The 15,329-nt window shown below is 48.1% G+C and overlaps 1 protein-coding gene across 1 annotated transcript in view; it reads right to left on the bottom strand.

The window, feature by feature from the left end:
• FGF12 (fibroblast growth factor 12) overlaps positions 1 to 15,329 on the bottom strand; it is a 227,673-nt gene extending 212,344 nt beyond the window's left edge. The window contains exon 1 of the mRNA XM_040567582.1: positions 15,236 to 15,329. The gene's annotated coding sequence lies outside the window, so the exon portion shown is untranslated. The remainder of the gene's footprint in view (positions 1 to 15,235) is intronic.

The following is a 15,329-nucleotide window of genomic DNA, read 5'->3' as shown; positions in this document are numbered from 1 at the left end:
AAAGTCAACGGTCCCAGAGGCTTTCCCAAGCACCTCATCCCAAGCTACCGTAGCCCATTGAGAAGAACATCTCATCTATTCCAGGACTCAATATTCAGGCTTTGTAGGTGAGCAGAGTCCAAATACATTACAGAGAACTGACAAAGCACAATTACCTTAATTTGACTTTCTAATCAAATCAAAATTTCTACTGCTTTATACGTTTTTAATTCACTGATGGACTCCTACTTCCCCATTGCTGTCTTTACCCACCACAGATACCAAACTGACCAGACTACATTTTCAGCGGTCAACCGTGTGCTTTCCAAAAAGCAATGAGGGGATGGGTCTTCCATAGCCTATTGTTCCTTATCAGTGTTCCAACGTGCAATCAGAATCCACACCAGAGTGCTCAAGAACTCCTCAGCCAATTTTTAAAACTCTCTGAATCAAACGATCAGCTCCCACAAACTAAAACCAACCAGCCAAAGCTGGAGGAGCAGACTTGTAGTAACTTTGTACATTTGTGTGAATCTGGATCAACCAGCAGACAGAACCACACGGTAGGAAAAGGGACTGAGATGAAGGGAGAAGTTGTTCAGAGACCACGCACAGCACAGGAGAGGGAATACAGCCATGGAGCCAGGCAGATCTCAGAGGATGTTAAGGTCCCTGGCATCAAGAACAACTTTCACAGGAAGAAGTGAGGGCAAAGGAACACCGTAACTGGTAGGGTATGGCTGGGCTAGTCACCAACAACTTGTTCTGAGGCAGCATTTGCAGTATCAGGTGCTGGACCAAGGAAGCAAAAGACTTTTCAAAGCTGTATGCTCCCTGGAAAGCCAACAGCCAGCAAATTCAGCTTGGCAGGAAAAGCTGGGGAGCTTTTTCCAGTGTCCTGAAAAGGAGACCTGTAACCTGCTCTCCATGTGCAAAGACTGGTTGCTTTTGTTTAGGTTTTGTTTTCATCATGAAGCTCCTCTTGACATAAACAGACTTGAATTAGGAGATCAAGAGGACTCACTCTTGGGGAGTGATGCAAAACAGAACATTTGTCAGTTTTTATTTTGCTTTTGAACTCTGAAGCCTTTCCTCCTTTGACATAACAGGTAGGAGCAGAGTTGTGCAGAACACCCAGCCCCACCAGTCCACACATTCATGCTCAATCACAGCTTATCAGATCTTTGTGGATCACATCTGGGATGTCACAACCTCCCTTCCTGTTCACGAAACCATTACAAAGCCTTAAGATCTACATTCTTAAAACCGAAAAGCAGAAAAAAGGGAGAAGCCCTCCTATGTAGAACAGTTGCAGCCCCTTGAAGGCTCCTCTCAGTTTGAAGCAGCAAATTCAGGGAACAAATCCGGTGGCTGCATCTAACTGCCATTCACAGATCGTCTTTCAAACTACTTCCCACTAGAAATGAACATAATATTGCCTGTACTGTTCTCTGCATTTCAACTGCAGCCTACATTAAAGTCGCAGAAAGGTTGGACTAGCTCAAGTTGGATCACATTACTGTTCCTCCTCTAGCATCTCAGGAAAGTCAGATCTGTTTCTACACCATGGCTTTCCAAGTAAGCAAGCGTCAAATAAAAATACATGCGTTAACAGCATCTCAGTAACACAGCAAGTTGTTCTCTGAACCACAGAAAGATGGAGCACTGCGGCACTCAGGAGAGGCAGGTGTGCTGACCCCAGACCCCTTCCCACCCTCACCTTTTGAGCCAAGGTAGGAAAGCTTCTGGAGCACCGCTCTCCTGTACTGAGTCCCCAGCATTGCCAGCAGCATATCCCTTTCTTGTTATCTGTTTTCCTCTCATGCTCAAGCTTTAGGAGTAGGCTGGAATCGTGGTACAAATAAGGAGGTTGCTCAGTCCAAGCACAGGCCACCCTGTGCAGATCCCCTCTTCATAGTGCCCTGGTGTGTCCCTGGCTCCTGCCATGGCAAGGGAATTGTGGTTGGAAAAGGCAGAGTTATTCAACCCTTGAGGTACGGGATGGGGTGCATGGAGGAGAGGCTTCTACATGGCAGAGGAAACCTCAGCCTGGACAGATGAAAAGGGACTCAGCCAGGGCTCAGCTTTGCTGCTCCCACATGGTGCTCCACAGCTGGAAGCATTGCCTCTGGGCCCCAGGAACCCGCTGCTTTCCCCATTGATGGGGGCACAGCCTGCCACTTCTGCCTGCCCCCTCTCTGCACCAGCTAGGTTAGGAGCTCCCCTGAGCACAGACACAACAAAGCCAAGCAGCCATTTTGACACTGCTGCAGACAGTAAGCCCGTGTGGTGATCATACATGGTGTCCCAGCTGCTGCCGCTCCTGCCCATCTGCTCCCCTGGCACCGTGCCTCCTTCTCCAGAGGAAGCCTCCGTTGGCGAGGGCAGAGGCACCAGCCAGACCAGGAGGTCGTGCCTGAAGCCGTGCACATGCTCTTGTGTCTGCACGGGGCACTTCTGCGGGAGGGTGGATGCGCCAGGAAGGAGCGGACCACCAGTGGTGGGATTTCATCTGCTCACTGCCAGTTTCTGGTGATGACCATCTAAAAAGGGCAGCAAACCCATGCACAGAGGCGCTAAGTCAAGGGCTGGGGGACAGCTTCTGTACTGAGCACTACACAACACAGTTGGCCATCAGCCTGCTTCAGTTCTATGCTTTGATTGCCAGAGAGAATCCAGGTGCCAATGACACAACGGGTTCCCAAAGTGCCCAGAAGCCAACCTCAGCATCCAGATCAGACAAATTCCTGCTGCTATCACTGCTGGTCACGGAAAGGCACTTGCCCTGCCCAGAGACCAGTTCAGTCAAAAAGCAGTTTACCTGCCCAGTTCAGTCAAAAAGCAGCTGCACTGAGTTCTGACCAAGGGGAAAGAATAACTGCTCGCCTCCACGGTCAGCATGGGCCTAACCTCAAAACCAGTGCACCCCTTGAGGAATGGGGAGCAGGGCTCAGCCATGTGCTTCTGGAAATCCCATTTTCTGTAGCATCTGTTCCCCCAAAATGATAGGCATCATTAGCTAACTGCCATCATCAGCCAGCAGAAGACTCCTTTAGGACAGAAAATAAGACTGCTCCATTACCACACCAGTCTCAGAAGACATCCAAGGACTATGAGCAGTACTCAGAAAAGCACAAGCCAAAAGAGCAGGTTGCAAGAAAATAGGCTGGGACACTGCAACAGCAGGCAAGACCTCGGGTGCTACTGAAATAAGGAGTGGGGCAGGGGAAGAGGAGGAGTAAACAGAGCAGAAGTTTTATCAAAGAAAATAAGTATTTACAAAGTACAAAAAAATGTTCTACAACCTGCCATCCATCACCTTGTGATGATGTACATAGCTTCCGATTGTGATCAAGAAGCACCATCACAAACTGCTACCTCACCAGCTGAGGTCGCTTCCTCACATCACCCAAGTAATTGCTGCACGCAGAGTGCAAGTGCATTAGGAGCTGGTGCGTGGAACAGAGACCAAAACCAGCCGCAATCTTTGAGCAAGTGCAGTTTAATTACATAAAACTGCTGATCAAACGTTGAGATTGATCAGGCAGTATTGTATTAGTAAAGGAGAAAGCACTAAAAGCCAAAGAGGAACCAAAACAAGGGAGCAGTTTTGCAGTCACATGCAACTGAAGTCTAAAATCACTGTGGAAGAAAAATCAGGAAGGTAACCAGCCTCTTATTGGCTCACAGGAAGGTCCCTCCAAGCACCAGCACTGGGTTGGGAGAGTACCACCAGCTTTCTGCTGCTGTTCCTTATAAGTATCCTTAGACAGACGTTTGCATCAGTTTGTTCAAACACTGAATTCAAAGACTAGATGTTTGATTCACCAGGCTATTAAAAGTCACAAGAAAGGTCAGATAAGAAGTCCTGGGATTTGTGCATCAAAGCTCCCTTAGAAGTGCAGAAGTATATTGGAATACACCAGCCCATTCAGCAAGCATCTCCCCAGAACATCACTTGAGAACTCCCCCCAGCTTTTTCCGTCTTGCCAGGCTGGGAAAAAGGCAGTGCATTAGATAGCCACCTGGAAGAAACCCTAGCACCATTAACAGGAGTCTTGGTGTTGATTTTAATGGTAGCTGGATCTGACCCAAACACCTCAACTCCAAAATGTCATTTTCTGGGAGGCACTGAGCATCCTGAGCTCCTCAGAGCCCAGGGAAGCTGCTGGTTGTTCTCCATCCTTGCAGAAAGTGCTTTCAGTGCCAGCTCCTGGGCCCTCTGAGCCCCACCACGGACTTCTGGTTATTCAGTTTAGTAAATACCTGGGTCACCTCCTCTGCCAGCTGTGGGCAGAGAGCTTTCAGAAGGCAGGTTATTATACCATTATAGAAGCTTAAGGCTTTCATGCAAAAAAAAGTAAATATGAAAATAAGCTGCTCAATGGAGCCACTTAAGCATTAGCCCCTTTTTGACTTAATTGAAAAAGGTAATTACATCCATTCAGCATGCTTTGCACAAGAAAAAGGAGGCTTTTCAGAGCAGAGGCAGGAAGGAGCTTCCTGCTGGCAGCTCACCTGTGGCAGCAGCAGGCAGCCTGCCCTCCTAAGAGCCAAGTGCTAGGATGCTTGCAGGGCATGGACTATTTATCTTAAAATCCTATTACCTATTTGCCTGCTCCTGTTTCCTACAATAAAAAGCTATTAGCTCATCACTACTCTTCAGCCATCAAGGCTGAGCAACATTCATATCCTTTATATGCTATTACAAGACATCACAGCAGACTGGCCTCTGGTGAGGCCCAGCTCCCAGCAGGCAATTTCTTTGCCTTATTCCTACCATGTAACAACTGTTTCTAGAGCACTGAACTCTGCCCTCTGACCCTGCAGTCCTGTGAGATGCACACCAAGAAGGCTATTTGGTACCCACCAAAATCCTGAGCAGGTGCCACACCTTCCCAGCATCACTGAGATAGGGAATAGGCAGAGCCTTGGGCACAAGTCACCGTCTATCGAGATCCAATGCTTTTTCCACTTGCCTGTGTTTACCCTGCTCATTTTCATCGTTTTCCGGAATGTTACATTCAAACAAACACAACCAAACCTGCAGAACCAAGACCAGCAGCATTAGCGTATTCACAGTGCAGCTTTCCCCTGCCTCAGGGAATCAGATCTTGCTGCGATAACTCGGGCTGAAACCCAGAGTTTATCCAAATAGCAGAAAAATGATGTATCCAAATACAAAAGGCAGAAAGAATAAAAAGTGCTGCATGATACCAGCACCTCTGGCAGCCATTTGACTTGACCACTAGAGCTTGAGTTCCTCTTGGCAGATACCATGGAAAGAGCATTGACAACAGCAGCAAAATTCAATTAGGAGACAGATATGCAATAGGAAACACAGAAAAGAACTGCAGGAGGAAGAATGACAAAAGCTGAGGGTAATGCTAATTAAACTAATACACTCTCAGCTGCAAAATGGGAAGACAGACCAACCTTAGGTGTGAAGTTACTTATCTCTGCATTAGTTGCCCAGGCAGTGACACAAATTTTAAGCACTTGAACATCCATGGTAATCACATGCTCAACCTGAAGTACAGGCTCATGCATTTTGCTTGACTAGCACCTACACTCCCAGTGGGGAAAATAGAAGTGGAAAAAAGCTGCATCAGTCCTCCCCAAAATCAAACCCACAATGGGCAGCATGCAGGGTTCCTCCATCCCTGACACGGAGGGTTGTAAGGTTTGCAGGAAGACTTGATCCCTGAAGGGAACATTGTCAGCTCTAGCTTACCAAGCTCCAACCCCATTTTAACCTCCTGGCACCGGCACCCAGCCCATCCGTAGCACCAAGAAGCGACGCTGCTTTCCTAAGAGTGGGTTGCTCTCTGTTCCTACATCCTCTAGGTGGGATATAAGGTGTGCAGTGAGAACACTAGACCTTGTGACTTGGTTAGAGCTGCAAGGACAATCCTTTTCACCTGGAGGAGGGGGGTCTGTCACCAACAGGAAAGCACCAGTCATGAACAGAACATGCCCAAAGGCTGTAAAGTTTAGCAAACCCTAGTTTTCAATCAGTTCTGTATCCAGAAAGGGACTTCACCTGCCTCCTGTCCCCAAATCCACTGGACACTAGGCATAAACACTCTTCAGTGGGTTATTTCATAAAGTCTGCCAGGATACTGCATGTGTCTGCTCTTCTCTGCAGAGGTTTTTCTTATAGAAAAGCTTGGTTGGCTTGTTTGCTTAGCTTGTATACATAAATAGCAATTTCTTTAAGCCTTGCTTTCATTGATTGATGGGATCTCACTGTTTTCATCCCAGAAGCTTTGGGCTGCAACCAACCCAAACAGTATGAAAATCAGCATGCCTGAGCCTGAAAGTATGAGCAGCATTTGGAAGATGTCACTTGCTGCCCCCTTGCCAGCTGTGGCCACGGCATAGCCAGGAGATGCAGGGGATTCAGCTACATCCCCACCCACACAACCAAACCACACACCTTCACCACATGGTCTGCAAAATACAGCTGCTTAAAAACTGGCAGGGACTCAGCCCTACCTGGTGAGTACATCCCCTTCCATGGGTGGACAAGACATAGCAACCTAGCTATAGTATTTTCTTAACATTGCAGTGTCATCTTCCAGAGACAGCTAAAAATAAGTGTAGAAAGTCTCAGGTTCAAATTTGACAGTAAACCCAGCTGCAAGATACCAAAAACCTGTTCACTCTCCAGCACTTCTCCACCTCTGCTCTTGTTGCAGGCTTTTCAGCAAAGGTTAACAAGGTTTTGAGATTGTGGGCAGTGCCTGTAACCTGCTGCTGGTTGGATAGTCAAATGGACTGCAGCAAGCATAGAGCTTTGAGGTAGAAGCACACACACCAGTACGTATTCTTCCTTTATTCTACAGAGTCCAACATATGTTAAGTATAAATTTTTATTTTTTTCTCCATCATGAAGAGCTGTCCAGGTGGGGTTTCAGAGGTCAATTCAAGAACCAAGTCCAGAAAGCACTCAGCTTACACCCACGTAGGATCAGACTCACGTTCTGATCAGACTTATGTTCTTCCCATCCTCCGACCTTACCCTTGAAGATCCTGCTCTGGCCCAGAAGCCCCAGAAAGGCAGATTTTTAGCTGTGTCATAGTATTACACACATCTGGTATGTAAACCATAGCTGGCAGACCAGCCAGGTCAGAGAATATGTCAAGGTGCAGTTTTGCCTCTGCCTGCCCCAGCCATGCCAAAAGCTGACCTCCATGAGCTTCAGGAGAGTCAGAACAGGCTCTCCACTGCTCTTTCCCTTCAAAGCTCATTCTTGGGATCTCATTTTCTGCAGCACATAGAACTAATCTTCCCTCCTCTGCATTTCTAGAGCCCTTTTCTTAGCTCTTTGTTCAGGCAAAAGGGAATTCCTGTTCCTTAGTCAAAGTGACTATTTTCCACAACTAGAACACCAGAACCAAGCAGCTTCTTCACACAGCACTACAAGGACATTCCTCTCTTGTCAGAGGAGCAGCTGTGCAGAGGATGAATGGTGAGAAGAAAATCAGCTCCTTGGGCAGTTTTTACAGTATATGCTGCATTAGCCATTGGACTGAATTGAGGTGAACACTAGGGACACAGCAAGAAGGCCTTGGAGAAGTCCTGTACTCACCCTGCAGAGGTATGTTGAAGGCACGTACCAGCAAGCAATGCAGAAATGCCAACTACAAGAGATTTTCCTGAGCTAGGGAAAGGACCCCCTGGAAGTAACATTCTGGATGGAGAGGAGCAGCCGAGGTCATCCCCGGCAGGGGAGGAGGCGTGGGGAAGTAATGGAAAAGATGCCAGGGAGCGCTGGTATGGGAAAAGGGGACTTCTGCAGAGCATGCGTGAAAGTAGCCACAGCTTGGGAAGCCACTGACATCTCCAAGGCAAGTGATACACAGCTTGAGGGGCTAATGGCAACGTCCACTGCCACTGGGAAAGCGGGAATCAAAAATGAGGGAAAAAACAAAGAGTTCTGATCTAGACCAAGCAGATAGCTGAATCTGCATATAAATCTTCAGGCTAGACCTGTCTCCTGCTGTCTCAGCCTGAGAAGAGATGACAAAACACCTACAAAAGAATTTACTGCTCGGATGAAGTCAAATGAGATGTAAAGGGAGGAGAGGAAGGGCCCAGAGACAGGCTGATGTGGGACACTTGCACAAATTTAGATTGAAAAGGGCCAAAGCACAGCATCTTCCAGGGGACTTTGTGGAAGACAGTCTAGAGAGGGAAGGGAAGAGCTGAGGAGTGTCCCAGGCAGCACGAGTAGGACACCAGGAGACAGAAGGGCTGGCTCTGATGAAGGCATTTAGCAAGTCAAGGTGCAGAGACAGGCTGTATTTAGAGAAACATGTGGGGGCTTGAACAGCAAGCTTGTTTGGTAGGGAAACGCTGCCAGAAGAGAGGGTGGGCTGAAGGGGAAGAATAACAGCATGGATAGGAATAGATACAGGGAGTCTGGGAAATGGGAGAGGGTGCCTGCGCTCATATCCAGGAGATAGGGAGGAGAAAGAGCACATCATCTTGCATGTCTTAAAAGCAGAAGAGATTTTGGTCAGAAAAAGAAATGAAGGCAGAGGAAGGAGGTTTGGAGTGACTCAAGGTGGCAGGAAGCCAGCTGCAGCTGAATCCCATGCCAGCAAGCAAACTGGAGAAGGAAAACTATTTAGTCAGCAAGGTGGCAGAACTGGAAAAGTTTAGCGCATTTAGCATGGCAGTGGAGTTTGAAACCCTCTGAGTAACAGAAGCAGAGGAAGCCAGGGCTGGAATGAACCAGGACTGGGCTTCAACAGGCTCCACACTGCACTGGGGTGAGAAAGCGAGAGGGTCAGTGGGAAGGGGGACCAGCAGGAGCAACCAAGAGGACAGACAGCAAACAGAAAAGATGCAACATCAAGTCTGGGAGCAGCATAAACACTGAATGATGGCACATGCAGTACACTGGCAGCAGAAAAAAAAAAGTAGAAAGAGCAAGTGGGAAAGCAACAGGGTTGTTTTCCAGTGGGATGTTTTCCTGCCAGCACCAAGAAAGCACGAACTGGCAAACAGCTCCAAAACGAAAGCATTTGCTGGAAACACCTACTGCCCAATCCTGAAAATTGACTGTGTCATGAACATCCAAGCACCAGAAGTGCAGCAACACAGCACTCAGGGTGCCACCTCCTGGGGCCAGCAGCAGGCAGGGGTCACACTGAACTGAAACCCCTTGGCCCTGGTGCTTCAGGCTGCGAGGCAGCCCTGCAGGCTGGGAGCTGCAGCTAAAACACCTCCCCAGCTCCCGGCCGCAGCCTCCCACAGGCACCGCAATCCTGGCACCTGCACGCAGGCACCAGCCGTGCTCACCACATGGAGGAAAGCTCTCGTCTCCCTGCCCAGCACCCAGCCGTGCCATCACCACCTGATACTCCTCTCCCCTCCTGCAGCACCCACCCTCTCCCTTGGTTTTTCATTCCTCCTTTTTTCAGGTTTTCTGCTCAGCCCTGCGCTGGAGCAGGCTCCCTCCCCAGACAAGGCTGAGCACTCGCCCTGTCTCGCTGGTGTCCCCTGCTTCCTCCAGCACCAAGGCACAGGGGGCACACACCGCCCCTGCTCAGCCCCCTGGCAGTGCCCACGAAATGCCACCACTCCGTGCCTGCGGCCTCCCGAGGCCACGCGAGGCTGTGTACGTACCTCTGCCCTCTCCTGGCTGGAACAAGAAATGGCGAGCTCGGCTTTTTCTCCGTCCCCTGCACTGCAAACACTTCTCTGAAAGCCGATGTTCACACTGTAGGCTTACTTCAACCATCCCTGCAAAATTGTGGGCCTGTACAGGGTATATATTTTATGCCTCCAGGCATATTAGCATTGCCCAGATGCCTTCCTAACAGATCACATATGCACCGTGGTAAGAGCCCTACTTAAATTGTGACACAAGGAGTACAGAAAGCAGCTTGCACTCAGCTAGGCATGGAGCAGCTCCAAGTGCACCCATTATTCTCTACCCAGCATCTTACAGCAAGCATCCCAAATCCTAAGGCACCACCGATCATTCTGGACTAAGACTATGCTCAACTGCCAGGGCCAGGCAGAGCATGAGAGCACACATGGAGAAAATTGCTTCTGCAGTCCCTTTAGTGGCTCTTATTCCCACATGCATATTTTCAGGTGGGCCACGTAAGGTTTTAATCCATTTTGGGCTTGGGGAAGCTGGCTGCATTGGATACCTTTTTTTTTTTCCAGGACCTTAGCATGCCAGGTGCTCCAGGTGCGAAGCCATCCCAATCACTGTCTTTTGCAATTAAAAACCAGCACAAACAGTCTCTCTTCAGGCACTTCTACAAACATGTGCCTAAACAGCTCCATTCCCAATCCCCACCGGGAGAACCTTGCCAGAACTGGGATCAGGACAGGGAGCACACTACCCAGCCCTCCCCCAGAAGGGGGTCTCCTTGCCTGCTGCTCTCTGACAGGCAGGTTAACACCATCTGCTCTTCTTGCTGGGCTGGACCATTCTCTGCTGTTCCAGTTCATTTAAACCGGCATCACATACTCATCCCCTCTCACGCACACTTGATGAGAACTCAGAGAAATCAGATACAGGAATCTGTCTCACCCGAGCCACTCCATAGCGGACTTCCCACCTATGAATGGTGAAAAAACAACAGGAGGCTCCAGCTGTGATGTCAGTGGCCACACAGGTACATTCACTTAAATGCATTACAGATATCGCTGCAAACAGAGCCCCAAGTGCTACAGATGCACAAAGGGGACAATTACCCACTATTCCTGCCTGATCCTGGCCTCACAATCCCCATCCTGATTAAATTACTGAGGCCAGGATTATCAGCAAGATAATCAGATGCTCTGTCTAATCCAGATAACTCAGCCTTACTGGGTCTCACTGCACAGGATTTCACTGACCACCCAGCCAGGGCATCCCAAAGCATGACATCTCATTTCCACCACTTCGAGGACTCAGACATCCACAGGACTAGTGCATAAGGGAAGGCTAAGGAAAGAATTCCCAAATTCAGTCAAATGCTGTAGTTTGCTTAACTTCTGTGGCTCTGAGAGCTCCCTGGCCCAACGCAGTCAGGGCAGAATCTCCACTTTGTTTTTTTGATAAAGCCTCAAGATCTCAATGCATTTGCCAGGAGCAGGGAGGTGCAGCTTTGCCCATTCCAGACAGCATTTTTGGTCGAGATAACCCCCCTCTAAGGTTTCCATTTTCTAGGCCTTAACCTTGCCAAACAATGCTTGTGCTTATAGAAGCCATGAGACCACCTTGAGAGAAAGATCCTGGAGAGGGGACAAGATCTAGAAGTGAGGATTATTCTGCTCTTGGAGAACTTCAATGTCTGGACAAAGGCAAGAGACTTTCAAAATTCTATGCTCACCCCTGCCTCTCTTCAGCTGAGACCTTCCTTCCCATGTTTCTACAAGTTCATCACCCTGGAACAAGAGCTAGGAGCTCCACGATGCTCTGAGAAGGAAGTCCAGCTTCGGGCACCTGAACCTCAGCTAGCAGCTGCATTGCACAGCAAGCAGGGCTTTGTTCGATAACAAAATGGCATGGATAGGCCGCAAAGACAGAAAATGCACCTGATCTTTCACCAAGCCCTGCATTGTCCTCAGACAGCATGAGAGGGTATTTTAAAATCTCTTCTGCAGACCTGCACAGACTAAACTCCAGCTCTGCTTGAAAAATGAATCACTTGGAGGCTTTCATCACCTTATCAAAGTCCCTAGCGGCCCCTGCCTGCCCTCCCATGAAGGGTTTGATCTCCTTTTAGGAGGAGGATAAAGCTGTCCTTGAGCAAAGCTGCTTTTCAGAGAGCCATTGTGCTGTTTTCATGAGAACATCAGACACCTCCAGGTGTCCCTCAAACACGTATCTATCAATAGTTGCAGCTCAGATTTTTTCCAAGCAGCTCACAGAAAATAGACCGTAGGCATCTGACTTCTGTGAATTGCATTTCTAATGTGCCCTTCAAACAGAATAGACATCTAGATTACATTTCTGATGCTGCATAACTACGTGGGTCCAGCTTATCTCCAATTACAAGGGCGAACAGGAAGAAGAGGACTGGGAAGGAAGAAGTTGAGCTGAGAACAGATGAAAATGTTGCTGGCTGCCATCAGTTCACACACACTGCCAAAAGCAAGGTCATGCAATACTATCTTTCTGCATTGTTAAAATCTCAAAGGTAAAATGGCACTATCATTGCAAGGGTATAAATGGCTGCATGAAACAACCTTATCTCCCACCAGAGACAATGGATTGTTACACCTGAGATAACCAAATCCTTCAGCAGTGATGAAAATTCACCAGATCAAGAGCATCGATGCTGTTTTAGCCCATCTCCATGTGGAAATCAACAGCCTTCATTCACTAAGCTTCAGGGAAAGGAAATAGAAACAGCAGCTGGCTGGAGTCAGACACTGAGAACTGAGGTGTTCATTTTTGTAGTGAAACTGTTCATCGTGCATTTATACACAGTGGGTATAAAAAGATCATATCAAAAAGCATCCTTGTCATTAGATTTTCAGATTCATCCAGCAGCTGGAATCCAGAGCAGCTCCCTTTCTCTGACCTGTAACAGAACCTAGTAAGACACATCCATAAGGAAGGTTAAAAACTCACACAAGTGTCTAGATGCAGTTGCTAGAATCTGATAGGAAAAGGGGGACAGGAGGAAAAAGGGGTTAGCTTTTCTTTTCATACTCAGTCATGGAAACTTTGAAGTTGAGAGTTCTGATTTCTGCCTGTTTTCACTGATATGCTGCTAATCAGGCTGTGCAGAGAGCAACAAAAATGCATCTGCCACCTGTGGCGCAGAGACCTGCCTAAAATTCTTATTTCAGGACTGACAAAACCAGCCGCCCTAGCCCCTGGTGGATTTACTTCTTTGGGCTCAATGAAGATAGATAGTGCAATCATATCCCTCAGCTATGTTCACAGGTGAGTGGAGATGGAACAACATAACAATGGGATGGAAATTGTGGTCTAAACACCTTCTCAAGAGCAGGACATTAGCTTAAAAATAATGACACAAGCTGGAAAAAATTGCTTTTCTAGGCTATTTTTCTTTCTTTGGAAAGGTGGAGAAATGAGGTGGCATAGCACAGGAAGGAAGAAAGATATTAAAGTGCAATAAGCACATTGTGTTGATACACTGGAGAACACCTTGTTGCACAGTTTGTGCTTTTAACAAGCCAGAAACTTTGTGGAGGCAATGAGGACTTTGAGAACAGAGTCTGTGACACTCAGGTGTTAACATTAACAAAAACACAACACACCTGTGCTTTGCTGAGGACTCTCACACTGTTCAGGTCAATGAAATCATTACTGCAAGCATTTCAGGCAGGAATAATCCAGAAGGAACAGTCAGTGCCCAGCACACCAGGGCTCTGGAAACTTGGCATTTGCCATACAGCACGAGGTATCTCCCCCCTCCCCCCCCTTGTCCCACCATGGGACAACATTAGTGGAGGTAAAGCAAAGACATTATTGTTAACTTGCACTGCTTTTGTGAGAGCTCATGAGGCTGAACTCAGATGCCTCTGGACAATTGTGGGAAGACGGAAACATTTCTCCACTCATATCTAGCTCCACGTTTTATCACAGACCACAAATTACAATATATTTCTTTTTAACTCACAATTTCAACAAGTGACCTGTTAGGGAACTAGTGACAGAAGCATCTCCCCTCCTGCCAGCTGTGCTTAACCAGGACAGCATCACAGCCCTCCCTGCAAGGTGCATGATGCACACAGCAGGGATATCCCTGCGTACGCTGGCAGCCCAAAATGTGATCTGGTGGCAGAACTGTCAGTGCCATGAAGCGTCCAAGCTGAACCAGCCTCCCTGCATTGCACCACTGACACCTCACATCACACCATTCCCCACCACACATCTACAGCATAGGTCTGCTGCTGCTGAGCAGCAATTGAGCTTGCTGAGAATAATTGTGAGCTTAAAGATCCTGGACTGAAAAGAGATATTTCTCTTTGCAGGGGAAGGATAGTCTTCTGCTTAGCAGCTTAACTAATCTGTGCTTGGCTGTTCTTTGAGATTCAATGGCAAGTCCTCTCACAGTCCAGCAAGAAGAAACCTGGCATTATTCAGTGCTCATCTTTTTTTGTTGTTTGCTACAGCACATTTTCCTGCTCAGAGTCTTATTTGCAATTCTGCAGATGTCTCCAGGATCACGCACAAGGAGATCGACTCAGGTTCCCCCATCTTCACTTACTCAGGCATACACAGAGCTCAGCTCTGTTCTCACAAGCCCAGGCTCACCTGCCACCACCCACCAGCATGCAGACTACATGCTCCTGAGGTGAGGTTTAACTAAGCTGCTGCATTAGCTTGCTCAGGAGAGTTCAGCTGCTGTCCTGAGCAGGGCAACTGCCTGGCTTCACAGCAGGACCCCTTCAAGGCTTCCAGTGCTTCAGCCCACCACACCCAGCAACACAGCACAGGGGCTCTTCTGATGTACCCCTGTACCCAAGCTGGGTTCAGGTGAGCACCCCATGAGACAGATACAAAGCAGATGGTCTACAAGGCTCAGCAGGCTCATGCTTCTCAACTTCTAATGGAAATGAATGCCCTCTTCCTTGCAATTAATCACATAAGCCAAGGAACCTTTTCTCCTTCCCTCCATGATGCTTTGCAAGGGTTTAAGACCACCAAGAAATACCTGCTGGTAACTCAGTTTGTTAGTAATAGTACCAAGTAAACTCAACAGTGGTCCAAGATATGTCCTTTCTTTACAGTCTGACCACATTCTTCCCCACAGATGAAGACGTGCAGTTGTTACTGGCTGAGGCACTATTATCACACAAGGAACAATCACCTTCAGACATCTTAAGCCCAGCAGCGTTTCCAAGGCTTCAACACCAAGCAAATCTCCCCTGCTGCTAATTTATTACCTTGGCCCTTTCACAGTGAAAGGCCAGGCAGCAGGGCACTTGCTACTTCCAATACCCCTAAGGCTGGCTCTGGCTCTCCAGGCCCACCAGCTCCAGGCACACACCACCAAGCTCTAGCCTTTCCTCATACTCGCTCACAAGTTTGCTTCCAGCTTTGTTAAAATCTCCTGTTGACAAAATAATTGAAGGGAAAGGGGAGAACAATCAGCCACATCCTTTGAGATGACAATTTCCACCACTTCACAGTTTGGGGTTCAGCCTTATCACGACCACAGTGCCTACCCAAATCTCCTCAGGAGACCAGGCCCAGAATGCAGGGCCTACTCCTTATTTTGTACACAGATTCACGTTAATCCCACTTTAAAGCCCTCTTACTTCTCAGTCCATCGCTAGCTTTCCTCTACCTGCAGGACCCACTGTTCCTTGGAGCAGAAACCCAGCAGGGTGACCTTCATAGGGCGTCCCTTCC

This window comes from Cygnus olor, chromosome 9 (genome assembly GCF_009769625.2).
Source record: "Cygnus olor isolate bCygOlo1 chromosome 9, bCygOlo1.pri.v2, whole genome shotgun sequence".
Taxonomy (NCBI): Eukaryota; Metazoa; Chordata; class Aves; order Anseriformes; family Anatidae; genus Cygnus; species Cygnus olor.
The sequence above is the reverse complement of the archived record's forward strand: the minus strand, read 5'-3'. Positions and strand labels throughout refer to the sequence as shown.